Source organism: Colias croceus, chromosome 20 (assembly GCF_905220415.1).
Source record: "Colias croceus chromosome 20, ilColCroc2.1".
Lineage (NCBI taxonomy): Eukaryota > Metazoa > Arthropoda > Insecta > Lepidoptera > Pieridae > Colias > Colias croceus.
Window position 1 is genome coordinate 4,940,535 of NC_059556.1, and position 20,297 is coordinate 4,960,831.

A 20,297-nucleotide genomic window follows, 5' to 3' on the forward strand; every position below is an offset into this window, starting at 1 on the left:
ATCAATCAATTCCCAGAGGTATATTTGATAAGATTAAGGTCTCGGTAATGAGGGTTAGATTTCCATGCCACCATCCCTGAGGAACAGCTTGACAAACGTTAAGTAAGGGAAATGGTAAAGAAAGTACGAGAAATGCTATGCTTGCACTAGGTATATTATACAATGCATGTGTACTTATGTATTTACCTTTTCTCAATTTGAAATAAAAGTATGAATATATTATTATTATTATGAATAAAAATCATTCACCTTTATTAGAGTAGGTAATGATCAACTCTGGTTTACAAGGAATTTAACTTCAGCATTCGTAATTTTGGCAATTAATTATGTTTAAGAAAAATATAAATATCTATAATATAAAAATGAATCGCAAAATGTGTTGGTAAGCGCATAACTCGAGAACAACTGAACCGATTTCGTTAATTCTTTTTTTATTACATTTCTTGTACGTAGTACGAGGATGGTTTTTTTGGAGAGAAAACGTAAAAATGTACCACGGGCGAAGCCGGGGCGGACCGCTAGTGTACTTATATAAATATGTAAATATATAGAATATGTACTTAATGGTCAAAATAATAACAATGCGTCTTGTAATTTATTATCTAACAATTCCATACAAATTTTACATGAAGGTATTACTGAATAGAGCAGATTTATGCTCTAATAAAGATAACATATCGTCGTAACTAGAGCTTTTTCTATTGTGTGAAGGCGCGAAGCCTCATTAAAACGAAATATGCTCGAGTCGATACATAATACGTGTATGAACTACAAAAGGGGTTGTTATACCCGTTTAAATTTTCTTTAAACTCTCATTTGCTAGGAATTTCTTCTTTACAACTTGACAAATAATGTTTATATTCGGCGCATTATAAAAACGTTAAGGGCAAACGTTAAAAAGGTTGTCGACTTCGTTCAAACGTTTTAAAAGTACTTAGCTGAAGTTTATTGTGAGTAATAGACATTTAATACCGCATAAATTTTTTATCTAAAGATATTAAAACAAAGGGTGGTTGATAAACGGTAAACGTTGTTATTTGAGGATATTTATTACCTTTTATTACCATATTACCAGTAGTAAACTTTTAAACTACAAACTAATAAGTATTTTATATGTTCATCTTTATGGAAATGGTTTGATTATCACGTACTTACAAAACTGCTGTTGTTTAAATGTCTTCATCCACTCGTAATTATTATTATGATTAAAAATTATTACATAATTATATCATTAGGTAAAAAGTTGAAGAAAAAAACGGTTTATTTATGTTAATAAAAATTGATAAAAAATCATAGATATTTGTCAACCCATTTCCGTGGTGTGGTCACAAACACTGACACGGATAGTGAGTGTAACATGTGCAACAAGATATTTTATCGGATACAAAAATAAAAACCCGACTAAAAATTTACTATTAATAATTTGATAACATTTTTGTAATTTTTAGTCCCTCTAAGACAAATATATTGACAACATTTACATAAAAATACGTCAAGAAAAATAAATATGTACATACAGTGGAAAAACATAACTCTCCTTTTGTCGCAGTCGGATAAAATAACGTAGTTTGATTCACTAAAATTTTAATAAAGTTATAACAATTTTTCAACGTAACGAACACAAAAGGTTCACAATTCGATACAGTGAACACTCAAGTTAGCTGAAAAGGCATTTCCTGTAGATTTTCATGTGCATGTTCGATTCAAATAAACGCATTCAGGAAAACCCGTTTTAAGCCCGATATTCGATCAAAACCAATAACTGTTGGCTGCGCTATCTCAATTTGTTACATTCATCATTTATTCCAAGCGAAATGTATTTTCTGTGTAATAATGTGATCTGCTTATAATAAAACGCTTCGCTTTATTTTGTCTCTTTATAAAACAACAATTTATTTGTAGCTTTATGAATGTGTTTTTGAAAAGTTTTATAAACTGATTTACTTGTAAAAATATGACATGAACGCGATGAACGATAAGCTGAAACACATTAAATAAACATAGTTAATATATTTAATCAGATTAATTTTCTCAACATTTAATTTTCAAAAAGGTACAAACAAAGCTAGGAATCTATTTTATAGCTTACCCCTAGGACCGTTGGAAATAGACTTCGTTAAATTTAAAACTAAAACAAGCTCGGGTATAAGTATTTATTTACTTCAAATACAAGCAATTCTCAAAATAAAACAGATAAAATTTAAACTTTTTCCATTCAGTGAAAGCTTCACTGTGGAAATAATATTGTAACGCATTTATATAAAACAAGGAAGATAAAAGTAATTCTGGGTGAAAAATTATATTGACATCATAATAATATGTAGTACATTTAGAAAAAAATAATATGCTTGAGACGAACGAAAACGCGGGCTAGTTTAAAATTGAACTTTTTATATTATTTGAATGATAGAAATTAGAAATACATTGTAATATAACATGAACATAATAGTTTTATAAAAACACAGCGTATTCTAAGACGAAAGTAAGGCTGCTATTGAAACAATAATTTAAAAGATAATTCCGAGTAATACTTCAAATAAATATCCCCGAGGAAATTATAAGCGGCAATTTCCAACAACTGAAAACGATAACCCTGATATTAAGCTGCTTTTAGCAGCCGTGAAAAACAATGGGAATTTTGTTGTGACGTAACCAATTTATAAAAATTTGATGAAGATATATTATGTACTTCCTTGCTTCGGGTTTTATTTATTTACCTACTTTGCATAATGGGATATAGGTTTTTGTACCCTTGTTGTAGATACCTAATTGGTCTGTCTATATTGGTTTACATTTATTTTTTGAGATGTTAGACAATGACAATTAATCAAAACTATGTTTAAAACCAATAAATTATGTTTGAGACGATAGTAAAAATGGTTTATTTATTACATCAAGAAACAATAAAAATATTTATTATATTATTCGGGCAATCTATTCTGATACGAGCGCATATTTTCATAAACTATTTAGCGTATGTAACAAATACTAAAAATACGCAATAAATATAACTAGACCTTTCTAAAAAACAACTTCAAAAAATTAATTTTTTCAGCGACAGTTCAAAAACATATTATCTATATTCATATAGGTAATTTTTATATAAACACTAGCTTTCCGCCCGCGGCTTCGCCCGCGTTTTCAAAGAAAAACCCGCATAGTTCCCGTTCCCGAGGGATTTCCGGGATAAAACCTATCCTATCTCTCAAGTTGGATCAAACTGCACATGGTGTGCGAATTTTATTATAATCGGTTAAGTGGTTTATGAGTCCATTGAGGACAAACATTGTGACACGAGATTTATATATAATAAGAAGATATCTCATCGGGACTGGAATAATATCGTCTATCCGTATATTTAATTCCTTTTAAACTGGGAAAGCAGCTAATGTTGAGCGACAGATATGTTTTCCTTGTTTCAGCATCGTTGTTTTTTCACAGAAATAAACATTAAATCATATAATTACATCTCGTACGTTTTTAACTTATATAATATAAGAAAATACCAGTTATTGTCGACTAGGTATGCTTTGAACCAACTCAGCCATTTCCCAAACAAGGTAGAAACCCTAAAACATTTGTCACACGGAAAATTGCCGCTTCAAATGCGGTATTATTTTATGAAGTAATTTATTTCCCCGCCAAGTATGTTAAATTATTTTGCTTACTTTGAAATATCAACCCTTTACTAGCAAATTTAAACGATGTCTGCAAAACGTGAGTCATTCAATTGTGTATTAAAATCACGATAATATATACCTATTAATTGGATGTGGTTGAGGGTTAATTTATTCTTATTAGAATACGAGTAGGTAAGGTTTATGATGTTATGTTTCATTACAATTATATTTTATTATAATTGGGATTGTATTTTTAACATTTTATGATAAAAAGAAATATAACTCATTGTTAACATAATGGAGTACGGGAGTTTCTATTGATTATGAGCTTTTTCAACTTTTTTTTAAATAATCAAACAATTCGAAATACTTAATCAAACCGATGTACTGGGTGACTGGATGTTCCAAATAGATAAAAAGGTCATTCAATTAATAAAATATAAATAATAAAATTCCGAGAAGGTACAGTCCAGTCTCATTAGACAGTATCGATATGACAATATAGAATATGCTTAATGCTTTTGTATGTATGTATGTATATGTACTTATTACGGATGGTTAATGTTAGAGTTTATAAAAGTTCATACCCATTAAATATGTATTTTTCTTTAATAATATTATTTTAAGCCGCATACAATTGCAATTCACGTGGAGAAATGTAATGAAAGTCATAAATACTCTGTGACGCGTGCGTGAAGATAATAAACGACGTTAACAATGATATACCAGTAATTATTATATTATACATTCCACGCTGGAAATAAATAATTCGAATATTATATTTACGTTAACTTTGCAAAATTGCGGATATTATACCATTTAATACGATGATTTTATTACGCAGATCAGTAATATTTATTACTAGCTGTGCTCCGCGGTTTTACCCGCAGTGCTCCGCTCCTGTTGGTCTTAGCGTGATGATATAGCCTTCCTAGGTAAATGGGCTATCTAACACCGAAATAATTTTTCAAATCCTACCAGTAGTTCCTGAGATAAGAGCTATAAAACAAACAAACTCTTCAGCTTTATAATATTAGTATAGGTAATAATTTGTATAGTTAGATTGAAACAAAATAAACTTGTTTCTCCATAGAAACACTTATCCATATAAGCACTAAATCTATATTTTGTGAGATTGCTGCAGAACACTATGTTAATATACTGTAACAAACTAAAACTAATACCAAACAACCATTCACAAAACGTGTTTCGTATGCGATGAGAAACTTAAGTATGCTGTTGTTTTTGTAGGATATAGCTTCATACATGAAATTGTTTCTAAAAACAATAGTTTAAATGTTAAGGTAGAAAATACACTTGAATTCGATTCTATAAATTTTAGGTCCCTAAATATTTTATAATAATTGTATAAAATAGAATCAAAAAGTATATGTATCTATAATATTTAGAAATTAAAGACTTTTTAACGCTCGCTGTAAAGTGTTCGAAACGTCGGGAAATAATATAATGAATAAATGGCGTTTAAAATCCGTTAAAAAGTCTTTAATTTCTAATAGAAAACCACTTTACGTGAATGTATATTTCAGAAACAATGGGCTATAAAAACTAATTTCAGTTCAACAGCTTAAAGATTATTAAAATGGGTTAACTATTAAATATTGTTTTAATTAAAATACTCACTTTACCCCTTAATTAAATAACACAGTAAATGAACTATTGAAACAACGCGATGTTATTATAACTAAAGCTAACATGAAGCACACCTGTAACTTGAGGGCTCTGACTCATCAACTCGTAACTTAATTATTGAACTGACTACTATCGTTATAACATGTTTTCTATTCATATGATATTGTTTTTTTTTTACTAATATCTGTCATCGTAAATTCGCGCCTTCAATATTTTTACTCTGTGCTCACCTGCATTGCATTGCTCTATTATCTATGCCATAGAATATATAATAGTACCTACTACGTATTTATGTTGTCTCCTCTGTGGCCATTACTGTCTACTATTTACCTATTTACAATGTAAGAACTTTCACGTAAAAAAAAGTTTTTCATGCAATAATAACAACAAGTTCATTGATATTATATATATTCATATTATGCTATTATGTTAACTCTATCACTGGCATGTGAAAGCAATACAATCAGGTAGCACAGGTTTTGAGTCCCTAGAGCATAGAGGCGTAAATGGGGCGGAAAGTAAGATGTCTGACAAAGCATATAAAGCCTGATCGCGTATTTATTCTAAGAACAAAATCTATTTGTTAAAGACGTGATACGTGTGCAGTGTACACTGTACATGGCAGAATAGGAGCAAAGGCTTTTGTTACTAGAAAGTCTGCATGTATAAAAATGGAATGTATAAAAATATCAACAGGGTATGCCTATAGCTACTTTATGTTATATGATCTTACCATTACAGTTTCTTTACTATTTATTTAAACAAATTAAGTTATATAAGAGCCACAGAGCAACGTACTATTATGACATTCTCAATACTTTATCATCCCACATTGTTATTATCCATTATGCAGAAGCACATTTGCTCAACACAATCTAGTTACCCGTTACATGAATTAATAGGATTATCACTAGTTCTGAAAACATGTGTGTATGTTTGGTTAATTTTGGTGTTAGGCGGCAACCGCCAACAGCGCCTACCGCGAAAATAGTAATTAATGAGCTAACCTAACCGACGCAATTTATTTCATCCGATCGACGGTCTACAAATGTTTTGTAAGCGTTATTGGAGTGCTGTGTTGAGGTACTGATTAACTGGTTGAAATACTAATGTGTTTACGTTGTAAAAGAAACATTGATAGACGTGAAATTATCAGTCACTTTACATGAATTCGAATATTGTTTGTAAGTTCTTTATAGTGTCTCGTTGTTTATATAATATCTTCCTTGTAAGGTTTCGAATGTGTGTTAATAACTCAGGCCCCGGAACCACAGACACAATAGAAAATCTATTGTGTCTGGGACCGATCAGGCCGCTTGGGGCTCAATGGGTTAACAGGACTTCAGATTATTTTCATTTTATAATTTACATCAGGATAAATTACGTGCTGCCAATGTGTAGTAGTTAAAAAAAAAACGAAATTCATTATAGCATTATGAACTTTAATTCCTAAGTTATAAGATCGTTTTAAATTAATTAAAATGCAGGGAATAGTTTGAAAGATGTCAGAACCCTTGTTTAGAGGGAAGCAATTAATAGTCTCAGCGATCCATTCCTGTGGCTCCATGTTGTAAGTTCGTAAAGTGGATAAGCTTCGAGTGAATTTGTGAGGAACATTTTATAGGGAAATTCAAGAAATTATACTTGGTGTAAATTTAACACGGAAATGAATTAAGAAGACTGTTGTTATATTCGTGCTTGTAACGGTATTGTCAGTAGTACTAGATAGACCAGATAATAAATAACAAATGAACTGATTTTTTTCCTAAGAATCGAAGAGAAAAAATTGAATTAAACATGCCACGGCCAAATTTTGACTGGAAATCTAGTTTAAGTAGTAAAAAAACTTTTTCGTTTCTCATTTTCGTTTTCGAAAAAAGTTTCTTCAACTAAATTTTTTAAGCTAATGCAGTATTATTTCATCTCTACAATTTCGCATCGTCATTGGAAATCTTTAATGAGCTTGCTGTCAATAGCAGTTAAGATCAATTTAGAAGGGACAAGGGGATATGGGAGAATTAATTAATTATGTTATGCTCTTAATATACTATAACCGTGTATAGTAATAGATTAGTAGGTAGCGTATGTAGTAAAACTATTAAAACATCATGGTCTAAGATCCGAATATAAGTCGAAATGCAACGGCGTGTTAATAGAATGAGACCAATTTGATAATAAATTTAGTGTATTAAAAATGTATTAAAAATGGGTTGACTGGGAAAATCCTGGACAGGACATTTTTAATGAATTAAAAAAAAAACATTTTTTTAATTAATTGCAGTATCAACATATGTAATTAATAAAAAAAAATTATACCTAATAGACTTAAAATATGAAACCTACAGAATGTGCAGCCATAGTCGTTTTCTAATATTTACCGGGACAAACGGCTAGGTTGGCAGGTACCTATAAACAGATATGTCGGTACCAGTTACTTTCACTTGATAGGATGATGAAAAAAGAAATTATGTCAGCGCTGTTTTATTACAAAATTATTTTATTATCTCGAAACTGCAATTAATAAAAAATGAAAATAAAAGATTTTTTATTACTAATAAAAAATATCCTGTCCAGGATTTTCCCAGTCAACCCATTTTTAAATTTTTTAATACATTTTTTAACACACTAAATTTATTATAAAATTGGTCTCATTCTATTATGACGCCGTTGCATTTCGACTTATATTCGGATCTTAGACCATCATAATAATATAAACACAGAGCTAACTTTCTGAATTCCAAGAGATAGTTTACTGCCTATTTAGTGTAGAAACTTTATTTTTCATTTTATTATTCCGGAATGTTGATCTATTTTCAAGTAATAATGGAGTAAAAATAAACAGCTAGAAATAATAATTTCTTTTATGACATTATGCTGTCCTATTATAAAGTTATATCTAATACAAAGGAAGACCTTTACACGACTTCCTCTACGAGCCTATTATAAAAGTACGATAAAAATATACTGACAGGTGAATGAAATTGCTGCAACAACTTACAATATAAGCAAAGGTCAGAGGTATATTAAATGAAACATTGTTTCCACAGATGCTTGCACGTTTTAAATTAAACTCTTTATATATTTAAGCTGGAAAAGTCAAGTGAGACTTAACTGGTCAAGTAAAGAGCAAATGAGCAGAAATGTGGGTGGAATGCGTCCCCTCTTAATGAGAAAGACAAGCATAAAACGCGTTTTATTTTACACTTAACGCCTACTATATCTTTCGGTGAATTTTTTATACATAATTGTGGGATTTTATATTTTTGCCTTTAATGTCATAATAACTTTGCATAAAGCGAGTTTTCTTTAAAGACAACACGCTACGGTCTATACGGTCTTAATCGGCGTTTACCTTAATAGGTAAGTTTTTCATAGAGTGGCAGGAATAGTCAATAGATACGCATTAAATTAATGTAATGCCCTGTCTGATCAAATAATTTTTTTTGTTCATTTCTACTTAGCAAAAAAACAAGCCTCATTCCTGAATGAAGTAGACACAGAAAATACAACTGAATAATATTGTCGTAAAAAGAAAACAATTAAAGTTGACATAGAAAAAATATTATTAAAAAAGTAAAATGGCTCTCACGTTCGTAGTTCAATTTCGTTAAATAAGGAAGCGCCCTGTTGGCATATTGTGTTAAAATATACACCCGAGTATTAGTTGTAATAAATTGCGCAGCATGTTGCTGAGAATCTGTTTGGAGCTTTTTGAAAATAATTGATACGTTTATGTTCTCAGCGTGATATTCCTACACATGAATGATAGTTACTGGGGTCAAAGCTAGGCTATTTATTTTATATATTTTTTTCAAAAGTACTTATGTTAAAGATTAGACAGGAAGATATTTTTTGTGGAAAGTCACTACATAGTATAAAACAAAGTCGCTTTCTCTGTCCCCATGTCCCTTTGCATGCTTAAATTTTTAAAAGTACGCAACGGATTTTGATGGGTTTCTTTTAATTGATAGTGATTCAAGAGGGAGGTATATATTATAATTTATTAGGTTTTAGAAAAAGCGGGTGAAGCCTCGGGCGGTAAGCTAGTATTATATAAAAATGTAAATTTAATAAGAAAAGAAATAATATGTGTGGGTCGACTGACACATAACTTATGCTGAGTGATGGCCTATTTGCAGCTTAATCTTTTTTTATCACAAATAGGTATATTTGATACTCCCACACAAAAATTGTTGATCGTTGACTTGAAAATATGTAGAGATACATTATAGCCCAGTTAATCTTTTTTACTTTTTAACGTGTCCGAGTGAACTTATACTACTCATTAATAAAAAATATTAATTTTACTACGACCTTTTTTCACTATTTAACTATAATAAATTACTAGTTTCTGAAATAATAATAAGATATTGATACATCTACACTAATATTATAAAGAGGAAAACTTTGTTTGTTTGATTGTAATGAATAGGCTCATAAACAACTGGACTGATTTTTATGAAATTGGGGACAGACAATCTTTAGACCCTGAGAAAGAACATAGGCTATTGCGAAATATGTACCACAGGCGAAGCCGGGGCGGACCGCTAGTTCTATATAAAAATTGAAATATAATCCACCAAATAGTATTAGTAAAATTCAATAAAATTCCCGCTCTAGAGTCTAGAAATCTTCAATATCGGCAATCGTATCAAAAGGTTCAAAGGCTATGTTTATTTTTCTTGCAACGCATATATTTACGATCGTTGAACCAGTTGAGAGCCATAAAATTGCCCGAATAATATATCAATGAAAATAGACACTGAGGAAGGCTCCGTGCAGATAGAGAGCGTTCTGCGTTCCGCGTTCTGCGTTCCGCGTTCTTTGTGATGCGAAGGATCTATAGCGCCGGCGCGGGCGGCGCACATAGAACGCATTCAGACCGCGGCGCGGCGTAGATCAAAGAACGCGGAACGCAGAACGCTATGTCTGCACGGAGCCTAAGGCTTATATTCCTGTGAGAGCCTTTATGTGGTTAGCGTTTCTGTTGTAGCATTTCTCTTTTGATTTTTAACGCTATTCACATGCAGTTAACATTTTGAACAACAAACAAGTATGCTGGTAAATACATTTCATAAGGAATTGAACTTGTATCTGGGGGCACGGTAGTGCCCCCGCCAAGACGAGCCAAGCGAACAAGCACGGGCACTACCTACCTTTTCTCGAAGCGCTTCGACGTTTTTTTGAACCCTCATAACTTGGGTTTGGATTATGCTAGATCAACAAAATTTTCGGGATATATTGTCAATAGCGGACTTATTGAACATATTAAGTTTTAATTACATTAGCTTTTATACTTCAGATTTTATTTATATCTAAAAAACGCTAATTTCGTCACTGACTCACTGATGATCATCAAAATTCTTTAGGTATTTCCTAATGTTCTAGAAAGCTGAAATTTTGTATGTAAGCTAGTATTAGCACACAAACACCAAAAAAATTATAAAACTTGTAACTTTCATCCCCCAACCCCTTAAACTAGGGGATGGGAGTTTGTATGAGACCTGTAATTTTAAATTAAATTTTGATGACGCTAGAGGTCTAATCTAATAATCTAAAACTTGGTTCCCCTAGATATATATATGTATAGGTACTCCTTGTTAAAAAAAAATTAAAACTTTAATCGACATACTTATAAAATTTTGTTACAAACAACTTACAAAAAGAAATGAAATCCCACCAAAAACATTTTCATGTAAAATGTTGCCAAGACGAGCCCATATGACTCGCACTGTCAAAAAGTTATCAGATCTCATGTAGAGCGAAGCTTCTAACACTACACGCCCTAACTCTACAAGGCCTAACTTCACAAACTCTACACCTTAGTCAAAATATGTGGCTTGGCCGTTCGTTACTACAAGAACTATTGTATAACACAAAAGTAATGCACAGTGAATTAATTTTTCACCTTACGGCGATGTGAATGTAGCGAAATGGCCAAGCCACATATTTTGACTAAGGTGTAGAGTTTGTGAAGTTAGGCCTTGTAGAGTTAGGGCGTGTAGTGTTAGAAGCTTCGCTCTACATGAGATCTGATAACTTTTTGACAGTGCGAGTCATATGGGCTCGTCTTGGCAACATTTTACATGAAAATGTTTTTGGTGGGATTAACTTTTCATGTCCTTGATTTTTATATTATCTTTTATAATCTAAAGTCTCTACAAAAGTTAGTATGATGTTATAGATAGGAGTTTAGCCATTATTTCAATAACTTATAAAAAAATAATTTCTAAGCTAAAATTATAGAGCAAATATGATTTTTGAAAGGGATTTTTTATTATTATTAAAATGCCGCATAAACAAATGACATTTGAAAATATCAAAAAGTAATAAGAGATTTCTTGCATCGTTTAAAAAATATGTTTAAGCGAACAGATTTCATAACAGATTCCAATGAAAGAGTGTTTAAATAAAAAAGTCGGAAAAAGAAATTGCTCCAGCCTCCGAGAGATAGCGACTGGCGTTATCGAGCTGTGAATTAAATATAGGGGGAAATGTATGGAAAAAGCGTGCGACCATAAGTTGTCGTTATAAAAGATATTGGCCAAACATGGGCAGATATCTGAATAATTGTGATTTTATTTAGTCAAACACAAATAATATGTCTGCAGGGAACATTGAAAAACAAAATTCGTAGTTTTAAAAATTTAAGCATACAAAGGGACATGGACATAGTGACAGAGAAAGCGACTTTGTTTTATACTCTAAACCTATACCTCTATAGTCTATGTAGTTATATAGGTGCCAATAGTTTATGGTACGGGAGCTACCAACGTTTTAAAAAAAGTCATTTTAGTATAGTTGGGTTTTTTATATATGTTGTAGCTGTTTCTCTTGCTATTTCGGCTAGAGTCCGGGCTGTCTGCCTGGCGGTAGTGGTTACGTTTATTAGTGCGCATATAATCTGCACAGGAAGATATACTTAACTTTAGTCATTTTTTAACGCGTAATTTTTAATTTTTTGCCTTTAGATAGATCCATCAGACATAATTTTTTTAATGCAAGACGTTTTATTCATTGTTAAATGGGTGCCATACGCAATTTTTTATTTAAAATAATTAAAATGTCATCGAAATAAGTGAAATTACATCACAAACGTATGTTTAACTTTATTATTTGCTTTCAGAATTTAAACGTACCTCTTTAATATAAAATTTATTCAAATGAATATAAAAGCATTATAGCAAAAGTAAAGGCTGAAAAACAAACGCAATTAAGATGTTCAAACATTTATTTAATAATCAAAGGTTAGATTTATTTTTCTATTAAATATAATGAGATAAGAATACTTTCATTAAAATAATATTAAAAAAGATATATATTCCATTGAAAAGTTACATTTGGGGTTGCATTTCTTAGAGGACGCAATTTTATTTTTTTGATGTGTAGAGGGGGTTAGTGTGAAGCTATCACCAAGTTTGTGGGGTCGCCACCCTTGTCCCACGGCCGCCATCTTGAAAATAGCGGAACATATGGTTTATACGTTAACAAATTTTTTTATCAGATAAATAGTTTATGAGATATATCGTAAAAACCATTTCAACCACTATTTTCAAGATGGCGGCCGTGGGACAAGGGTGGCGACCCCACAAACTTGGTTTTAGCTTCACATTGAACCCCCCTACACATCCAAAAAATAAAATTGCGTCCTCTAAAAAATGCAAGGTTAGGCCAAAAAAATGTAACATTTCAATGGACTAATAAATATCTTGTTCAGAGACAGTTTTGTTAAGGCGACGAGGTGTTAATAAATTATGTACGCTCTCGTTTTAGTGAGAAGCTTATTTATAGAGCACGAGCAAAAAAAAATAACTCTTTGTTACAAAGAATGTATGTACATTTTGAAATAGAAATTCTGCAGTGCAAACCGATACAATTTTATTTGTAAAATGTTTTATTTTTTTATATTTTTATGACCCTAAGAACTTCAGGCATAGGGTTATATCTAAATCTATTTCTGAAACGGAATTGATATTTTTAATTTTAACTAGCGGTCCGCCCCGGATTCGCCCGAGGTACATGTTTATGTTTTCTCTCCATAAGAACCATCCTTGTGGCTGGTACCTACTTCAAGGAATATTATAAAAAAACCGTTCTCGGGTTTTGCGCCTGGCAACACTATTAATTTTATTATATAGATAGACACAAAGGACTAAAAATATAACGTCCGCTATTCGAACTGTTATGACTAAAATTTATATGTCCCACTAATATAAATACTTTTCGAATATTTCTTACTTTAGTTCAGTCTGAATTTCAGAAAGTTCTCACGAATTATATTCCTTGAGAAAGACATATATTAAGTCGATTTATTATCATGACCCAATTCATGATACTTGGAGCTTGTTCTATAATTTCTAGTACCATATTATGTGATATTATGACCATACATGGCGTTATGAATAAGAGATTCTCACAGCAAAGATTTTAACTAAACAAATAAGAAATAAGCTTAAATGATAAATGATAAAATTTTAATATACACAAATATAGAAATGTTTTATACACTGCGTTTCATACAAGAAAAAATATATCTCTGTACAAACCAATGTCACAGTTTGAATGCGTCGTTGCGTAAATCTTTATCTATTTTGTTAAACCTAAAGTACGTAGGGTCGCTGCTATAAAGATTATACAGGGTATAACCCCTACAAAAAGGTTTGGGTTTAATTTGAAAGCGATAGTTGGGTAAAATGGCAAAAAGCGGTTGTTCCTAAGAAACGTCATCAGTCTTGCAGGCGCCCGACAAGTTCCATCGATTTTGTTCATTCCTACGCTTGGGTCGTGCAAAAAGCAGAACTTAGTTATAAGTTCTGGTGAAAAAGTCATTTTTCAAGGCGCTTTTTGTCCACGCCATGTACGTAAGTTTTCAATTGATGTGTGACTGGAAAAAATATTTTAGTTTCTTATGGTTCTTTGAAAGGCTATTATTGTTAGGAACCTAACAATGGCATTCAAATATTTTAAGTACATATTTTATTTTGATAATAACTGCTGCCTTTCCTAAATAGGTACAATTCGAATGGAGATCTAAGATTAACTTCTACAATTAAAAATATTAATAAACTCTTTTAAAATAGGTGCCTACGTATTTATAGTGTCAAGCCTAGTGCCAAATTTAGAACACTATTGATCCCAGTCTCTGAAATGTAATGAAATGTGCATTCAGCTTTAAATATCTCTGACCTTTCAACCCACACAAACATATAAGTCTTCTTAATATTTCAACTTCCTAGGTTTGAACTTTAAACAGTTCAACCTATTGTCTCCGAATATCAAACAGGTTTCCGGCATAATATTATAAAATTTAATTTAATAGCTAATTTTCTAGGGTTTATTGCATGATGCATCCAAGGAATCGAATTGGGAGATAAAAATGCTAAAATGAAAATTTACTTGTCTTTTTATTTTGGTCTTTATCGAAATTTCCACTTGCTTATAACTTAAGCACAATTAATATTTACCTACGTCACATCGTACTTTCACTAAAACTTTTATTTTCTAAAACATTTAAGCCAAGTTCTCGTCTAACCTTTTTTAAATGTGCTTCTATTCGTGATCTCGTGGGCGTAGTTTTTAAAAAGCTGAAAATTTAAACTACAGTTTAACGTAAGAAGAGAAAAAAGTATATAAATTAGGCCATTCGGAGCTCAGGATTGTACATAATTCGGTTCAGATAATGCCTTGGGAATACTGCGAAGTTTATATTGTTATCTCCAATATTAAACAAATATATTATACAACAAAATAAAGCAAGTTCTCCAAGTATTTTACCGGAATTTCAATACATTTGGATTCATTGTTTATGTAATGCTAGATTCGTAAGATTTTAAGAAAGCGATTTCTTAGATACGTCACTGAATAAGAGTGACAAAGGTCAGAGAATTTTCTACTATCCCGAGAGACGAAATGACACCAGACTCTGTGATTTCCATACCAATATTAAGCTATGGAATTTTTCTATTATTATGATACCTACTATTAATACACAATGTAGCTTCATTTCTTGTTCATTTTATTGTATACTAGCTGTGCCCCGCGGTTTCACCCACATTGCTCCGTTCCTGTTGGTCTAAGGGTGATGATATATAGCCTATAATCTTTCTCGATACATGGGCTATCTAACACAGAAATAATTTTTCAAATCGGACCAGTAGTTCCTGAGATAAGCGCGTTCGAACAAACAAACTGCTGCAGCTTAGATAGTATAGATATATTAGTATAGATTTTTCTCTAATTCACTATCTACGTCAAGATGTAATAAGTTTGATAAATATAATGTTTTCTGGGTGAATACTGATTACTGTATGAGTTTAGAAATTTGATAAATCCCATACAAAAATACTTTATTCACAGTCACATGCGACCATAAAAATTATATATGATCTTTTATATTTGGATACGTTCCAGAACATTCTCTATTTATTTTCCTGTCGTACGCATGTGATTTCCTCGAAGCTTTAAGAAAATTGCGTTTGGTGACGTCAACGCATTTGCAACTTACGATTGACTGGTATTGCAATATGCATGGGAAAAGGCTGTGACGTCATTGGCGTGCTAATTTCATGGAATATCGGTTTTGATATCCAGTTACTTGTTCGTTAGAGTTGAATTAAAAAGTGAATTATAATATTAAATGAAAAATGGAGGAATGGAAAATTGAACATTGGGTTTTAATATTATGGGTTTTTTACGATGTATTGATATCAAGTTAGAAATAATTTAATACTGCTTGGGAAATCTTATTAGAATTAAATCAACTTTAAATAATATTTACAACTTAATTTTGATGTTTCTATACAATTCCTTTAAAACTTAGGTACTCAAACTCAAGACAAGTTACCTACACCAAGCAAATGTGATAAATTCACACACGTTTTCTAATTAAAACATGAAAATCTCTTCTACGAAAGTCATACAAGAATTGAAAGGATGCTTGCGTTATTCAGTTAATACTTAAATATGTCGCTGAACGTACAAATCGAGTCAAGTACACTCGACAACATGTTGAGAGTAAACAAAGAAGAAATTAAGGCCATTAAGCGGAGAGAAAACACGCTATGATACGATTTATGGCGCAAATACATCGATGAGGAGTTACGTTGAGAGGGGTACAATTTGTTCCGATTTATTGCTTAGAATGTCGCGGATTTGGCAAAAATAATTTGGCATTGTGCCAACAAAATCTAAGGCCTTGTCCAGTAAGCGTGAATTCACAGTGTATTCAAATACATTGCTTCTCGAGTGATCTATTGCGACTTACTTGGCTGTTGTAACCAGAAATGTACATCGACAAATATTTAATACAATGGCATTGCAAATGCATAGGTGGAGATTGTTTTTCTCAACGAGATTTTCTATGATACTGACGTCATTTATTTTTGGCATCAGCGTAGCTAGGCAATAGGCATCTATCTTAAACTTTATGTAAGAGGGTTATGGGTTTGGATATTTAAATATTATATTTTTTTTAATATATAATCAGTAGTAGACTGGTAGACATACATCATTATTTTTTGTAATTACTCGTTTCTCATCAAATTGATTGACTTGATTGAAATTTTAACATTACATTCCAAAAGAATATTATCATGTAAATGGAAAATAATTACCCTATATTAAATATTGTTTATGATCTTCAATAAAAAACCCTTCCAGCCTCACGTCTAAATATAGCTTATAAAATCAAATAATTAGCTATTGAATATGTCTATCTTTATACGAAACTCAGAATTTATTGTTTTGCTTTTCTGTGTAGTCCATTCATGGCCGATACTGATAAAGCACTGGCCTTCCGTTACTCATCATTCATTCCAAACGTTATCATAGTTTTGCAAAGGCCAACTTGTAATGTTGATCACTCCTAAAAGTTGGTGCCTGAAAACAGAAGCCTATAAACTGATTAATGTCTGCATGGAACAAACTTGTGAACGAAAAATAATTCAAGAGACTTTTGCAATCAACTAGTAACTTTATAATCACCTGCCTAATATAATCAAAATTTTAATTCAATGTACTGAAGAACAAGCAATACACTAAGTTACAGACCGAAAAAAATCTTATAAGTATAAATTGTTTCATAAAATTAGCTCGGCATTTTCTGTGTAAGCAGAAAAACTTTCTCTTATATATTATCTATTTCAACTTCTTTTATTGTATTAGTTAGATGTTAGGGTATCTAGAGCAGCATAAATAATTTACGCATCTAAGATTCACCTACATTTAGAATAGCCTTTCCAAATAACGTCTGGGAGAAAAAAGTAATTAGGAAATTCAAAGGAACTCATTATATCCCTTTACATTACTAAAACGTAATGAAACTTGCTTACCTATACGTAAAGGTAGATCTTGAAGTTAGATTACATCCTTTCATATCAAAGTAAGGTCCTATGTTTAGCCCTTGAAATAAAATAGATTTAGAAATCTTACTTTAAACAACTAACGTAAAAGCCAGCAATATTATGGAAGTAATTTGCTTTATTACCATAACTAGCTTACCACCCGCGGCTTCACCCGCTTTGTCTCAAACCTAATAAATTATACACTAAAACCCACCTATTAAATCACTCTATCTATAAAAAAAACCGCATCAAAATCCGTTGCGTAGTTTTAAAGATTTAAGCATACTAAGGGACAGGGACAGAGAAAGCGACTTTATTTTATACTATGTAGTGATGTTTGGGAACATTTTGAGCGAAACCATTTATGGGGCTCATGTTCATAAGCATTGCTAACTTTTTAAACGAGATTAAGCCTTCCCGAAAATTCCTATCAATCATCTTTTTTCTCGTATATCGAAAATACTTTTAAAGGCAAAATTTGTAGCTATTTTGTGTATATTTTCTGCTTCGTTGTGTTTAATTTGATTTGAATAACCGCATGATTAAACTTTCTCGGAGTGAATATTGTTATTTATGAGAATAGAAGCTTTGAATATTCAAAATATACAAAATTATAAGAGAACTTTAGAGAGAAATATCCGTAAGCTATTTAAACTTTACCAACTATCAAAGCACGTTTTTTATTTTGCAACAAATATTTTGGTGCGATTACAGAATAAGTTTAAGTAAACTGTGGCTTGTAGTCAGTCAAATAAATACAATAATTATGAAACGCATTAATGGAACGACTGATGAATTTGTCTATATCAGAAAATAATAATTTCAGCTCATCAATCATACACAAAAATGAGCATATACGCTTATTGTAAATATTCAACAAAACTTACGTAAACAGAACAATCATGTAAATTGTAAATTATGTCAAATTATTTTGACAAATGTGTTAAACATTACCAAGTATTTTTTACTGAATTATGTTACTGTTGTACTTATGTTACTTATGCTTATATGTTATGTAACACCAGTTTTTGTTGAGAAATTCATTATTTTTCATTTCAACTTATTATTTTTCATGAAATTTAACTTACATTACCTATCTTACTAGAATATACTTAGTTAATAAGTTTATTAGGTACCTACTTGTTATAAAGCGTCAATCAACGTAATTAATTACAAGCTGTAATCTTGAACAACTATAATTACCTAGGTACCTTATCATATGTTATAACGGAAATTAAACCTACTTACTAATACCTAATATTTTATTACTTGTAATATACTAATGTTACCAACTAAATTGTACTAATTTGTTTTGTTCAATTAAATTTGTAATACCTAACTGTTTGTAAACTGAAATATAATAGACATAGACAACTAGAAACTATTTTATTTTCTACTTATGGATTCTATTTAATTTAGTATGCCTTCTTATAAAATATTTAAAATTTAATATAAAATGTCATGGGGGAATAGATAAAAAATCCATTGCTATAATGAGACTAATATTTTTTTTAATTAATTATAGAGAATTTTGCGTTAAAAAAGACGTTTGAAATTTCCTTTGTTTATTTCACACGTAGAATGGGTGTTAAAGGTCAAAGTTCGAGATTAAAATATAGTGTGACACTGTGAAAACTAAATTCAACGTTAAAGGCTACGAAGTGTTATTTTATCCTGGCTTTTGAAGTTAATTTATTTTATACTGTTGGCGGCAGGCCCTCTCAAGTGGACTGTAGTGGCGGGGGGGTTTGTAAATAATACAAACAATTATTTCTTCATACGCAGAGGGCCAGGGTGCCAAGCCGGAGCGGAGTTATTTCCTTAGTTTCTTCTTGTAGCGCGGGAGCAACTGGAATGCCATGACGCAACCGGTTTTGCGTCGATATTTATACTCTACGTGTTATCCCCTCCACTCCGGCTGGCCACGCCCCTTTCCTCACCCTTTATTTTCATTCTCTTTATTTTTACACAATTTTACATTTTCTACGTTTTCATTACATTCATTATTACATTACTAATTAATTCTACATCCATAACATATCCCGCCAACGCCCCGTTTAGACTGCGCGCACGATTTTCCCGAAATTTACTTTTATACTACCCCGTCCCCCGCTTCAGGTGTATAAATATACTGCGGGGAACGGTTTGTGCGCGCAGTCGCGGACGTGATGCTGTCGGGAAAAGAAACATTAAATTTACATAATATCCTAATCATTACATAATCATTAAATATTAACATCTACAATAGTAAATTCAAAGAAAGACAAAACATTATCGTATACTTAAGGCAACACATAAACAAAGACATTTTCAATATTCAATAAACAAACATAAACATTTACTATCATTAAACAAGACATAAATATTTTAAATTCCAAGTAAATAAGTCTTCAGTCATAATCTTTCATGAATTTTCCTATCTAATTATGACTACGTAATAACAATTTAACAAACATCTTTACATATAAATTCGCTATTCTATTCTTAGTTATAAAATAATCCTTCAGGCATAAGCCTTCAGGAGCTTACTCTACGTTAATACTAGACAGATTAAATACTTTACTTTCCAAACATATAAAACTTTACATTTAAGAACTCAAATAAGACATACATTTATTCATACTAAAAATAAGCCTTCAGGCGTAAGCCTTCAGGAGTTTATACGTTATCTTATTCTATACTAATT

At 31.3% G+C, this 20,297-nt stretch overlaps 1 protein-coding gene across 1 annotated transcript in view; it reads right to left on the minus strand.

The window, feature by feature from the left end:
- The window catches only part of LOC123700951 (dopamine receptor 2-like), a 104,748-nt gene that overhangs the window by 76,593 nt on the left and 7,858 nt on the right, over nucleotides 1–20,297 (minus strand). The window lies entirely within an intron of this gene.